This window comes from Schistocerca serialis, chromosome 9 (assembly GCF_023864345.2).
Source record: "Schistocerca serialis cubense isolate TAMUIC-IGC-003099 chromosome 9, iqSchSeri2.2, whole genome shotgun sequence".
NCBI classification, from domain to species: Eukaryota; Metazoa; Arthropoda; class Insecta; order Orthoptera; family Acrididae; genus Schistocerca; species Schistocerca serialis.
The window spans coordinates 389,690,836-389,694,207 of NC_064646.1; the positions used below are offsets into that span (position 1 = coordinate 389,690,836).

Sequence of the window (3,372 nt, forward strand, 5' to 3'; positions counted from 1 at the left end):
GAAGGCAGCTGCAGTCTCTCGCATCTGCTTTGTAAAATATTTGATACAGATCGTTTTGTATAAAGTGTGGTGTGAATAGGCCTACAGCCAACTTGCTTGCCGTACATCCAACGTAAAGGGTTGTTCATGGTCTGTAGAAAATACGTTTGGGCAGTAAGCGTTACGTGGTGCTATTGGTTGACACTGTGGCGTCACTAAGAAACAGTGGTTGCCTCGGGAGCATCGCAATAGGGTGTGGTGCCTGCACTTATACAATGTATTTCGGTTAACACCGAAATAATGAAACATAAACTGCTATTGTACTACTGCTACACTGTTACTGCTACATTCTGTATCTTGTCAGGCTTTAAAACAGACACTGCTGTTTGTAAAGCGAAAAGGCAAAAAAAAGCATATTATAATCTGTTTTTGCTGTTTTCTGTTAAACTGAATGTTCTAAACGAGCATACAAGTTTTAGAGTTTGGTCTGAGAAACGTTTTGCCGATTAAACACGATCTATGTAACGCTTTTTTTTTAGTTTTGTGTTCATCATAAGCTTAAAAGAATTTAAGCTAATAGCTAGTCATTCTACAAGTCCCTTATTTCTAGAGAGCATTAGAATTAGCTAATATAGCTAAAGCATCTTTCAAAATCCTGATGGTAAAGGGAACTGCTGTTTGTCCAAGAGCGCATGGTTGACCTGCAGGTAGGATATCCAAGTTTTTCGCTGAGAAAATTGCAACTTTTCTACGAAATGGCGCTCAGTGTAATCAAGCTGCAAATGTTCTCTTTGATGACCATCTAACCCTTTTTGACCCGTGTAATAAGCTATTGATTTGTTGGGTGAAAATATTCCGCACGAGTATTCTGTTAATTTTACCGAAAGCTTGTGCGTGTTCATTGCTTTCTTCATTGTGCAGACGTTGTTTCGTTGATGACAACTGTTTTCGAAGACATTTATTGCGTACTAGGAATTCCACAGACATGTTTTCCAGATGAGTATTTCTCTTCTGTAATACCGCTAACCCTATAATTCTTCGAGTTGGTGTTAACCAAATCATTACAGCCAACTTCACCTGTAAGTGTATATATATTGCAAGTCTTCTTGCGTGGTGAAAATTTTCCTAAAGCCTCTACGGTTTGTCTACGAATTTCACGTTTGTTGATACGTTTCATCCTTTGTTTGTTGCACGCAGTGTGCTAACACTGGCGCTACAAGTACAACTGAAAATGCGCTATGGAAATACCTCGCTCTTAAGTTCTTGTTTCCGCAGTAATTCTAACAGTCCGATCTCAAGTCTCTATTAATCAGTTTATTTGAAATGAGGATATTACATCGTTTGCAACATATTCGGCGTCTTGGGTGAAAACGTCAGCAGCCAAATATTTTGCAGACTTGCATCACGAGGGAAAGCACAAAGGACTTGTTCAGTCCCTTTAGTGCTGCTTTTGTGAGAATTACAGCCAAAAACAGCATAACCTTGCACTGCTTGCACACACTTAAACACCTTCACTTGCAGACCACTCAGTACACAAAAGTAACGAAGTGGAAATGACAGCACTCACGAATTCGCACATCTCCAACATACAAGATATGGGCGGGAAGTGCTTCTCTATGATGTCACGCGCATAGTGACAGAAACGCCTTTGGTTGTATGCAGAGTTTACTGTTCCCTCCTGAGGTTGTTAAATGATGTCTTTATAATATAATTTTTTTTTCGAGTTGCGTGCTACGAAATTTATTGAGGTTAATTTTAGCTCGTACTATTATGACTGTGATTGGTTGTCTCTCTTTAACTTCGTTCAATAAGTAATGTTTAATGTGCTCAGTTCAAAAGATATAATCATTAATCTGAAAGGTGAAATAACTTAATAATAGTGAAAGTGGTTTAATACAAGACTACATGTCCAGACATGTGCAGTTTGTACGTAAAATCTATTGCAAGTGACATGCCAAGTGGGATTTGTTGTCATTTGAAATTTCCCGTTGCTGGTGCCCGAGGTGAATATGGCCGTGCGAATCACAGCCCAGGTTTCAATTGAAACGGAAATATGCAGTAGTACTGGTTTTAATGTTTACAGAGAGTACCCAAGAGGCTCATTGATGTGCGAACTGTGTCCAGACCAGAACAAATGCACGGCCATACTACTGAAATGAATGTCGGCCTACTCGTTTACAGGACTGGAGAGCGACAGCGGTCACAATATCGCATCTGGAAACGGAAACACGGCGGAACGGTTCTGCTGCCTGACAGTCACTTTCTGGATATAACTACTCATTAAATTCAAACTCTGAACTGAAAATATAACAGATTTTAAAGCCAAAGCAATTCCTTGTCTTAGCACACACGACTTTACTTTTCAGTAGCAGAATATTTACTAGCACTTTCATTGCTGTTAAAGCTTCGAAATTATCGAATTGTTGTTTCATGTGACATTGTACTGAGTAGAGTATTGGAAAAAGATAACGAACTAGGAACCAAACGGCTTCACTGCACAATCGTAGCTGATCTGCTCTTGATTGGTAGCTGTAATTACTGACGTTATGTTCTGAGTTTCGCATGTATGTGTACCCATGAATACTGTGTTGTCGATCCGACACCACTAATTTAGTGAATGTGTTTGATTCCTCTACGTTTCTTCTTCCGATTTCAAGTGATTCAGTTGCGTTCTATTTTCAGCCGTCAACGTAATTACAGTTCCAGTCGCAAGTCCTCTGTGTCACTTTTGTTTGTGCTACAGTTTTTTAAACATGTCTCTAATTTCGAGGGCTTCGTTTGCGAATTCTATTTTTTAGATGATGCCCTCTGCAACAACCATACTGGTAGGTTTGGCGGCAACGATTCCGACTGACGGTATTTATAATTCTTACGCCCGATGAACTGTGGAATGTGTTGGAAGTAAGGTAATGAACACAGCTCCTGTGACCGCCGGGGCGCGTAGGTAGCGTGGCCGAGCGGTCTAAGGCGCTGGTTTCAGGCACCAGTCTCTTCGGAGGCGTGGGTTCGAATCCCACCGCTGCCAATGTTTTCTGTCTCGAAAGCCGTAGCACTGGTTGCCCGCGACGAAAACAGCGCAGCAAGCCGTGAGCGTCTCTTTCTTAAATTGTCGTAGCAGCACAGTGCGTGGTGCAACGACAGGATTCACAGGCGCAGTTTGGTGTCACGATTGCTGGCGTTCGTCTCCACGAAATGTGTCCAGAGCACGACGTTCTATAAAGTGGAAACGCTAATTTTTGCCGTTGTCGTCAAGTAACCATACTGGTAGGTTTGGCGGCAACGATTCCGACTGACGGTATTTATAATTCTTACGCCCGATGAACTGTGGAATGTGTTGGAAGTAAGGTAATGAACAAGATTACATTGGCACGATAGTAACGGCAATGGTTCACC

General features: G+C 41.4%; 1 non-coding gene across 1 annotated transcript; it reads left to right on the forward strand.

Moving 5' to 3' along the window:
* Positions 1 to 2,922: 2,922 nt before the first annotated feature.
* Positions 2,923 to 3,004, forward strand: Trnal-cag (transfer RNA leucine (anticodon CAG)). The gene has a single exon. It is a non-coding gene; the product is annotated as a tRNA-Leu (tRNA).
* The last annotated feature ends 368 nt before the right edge of the window (positions 3,005 to 3,372 follow it).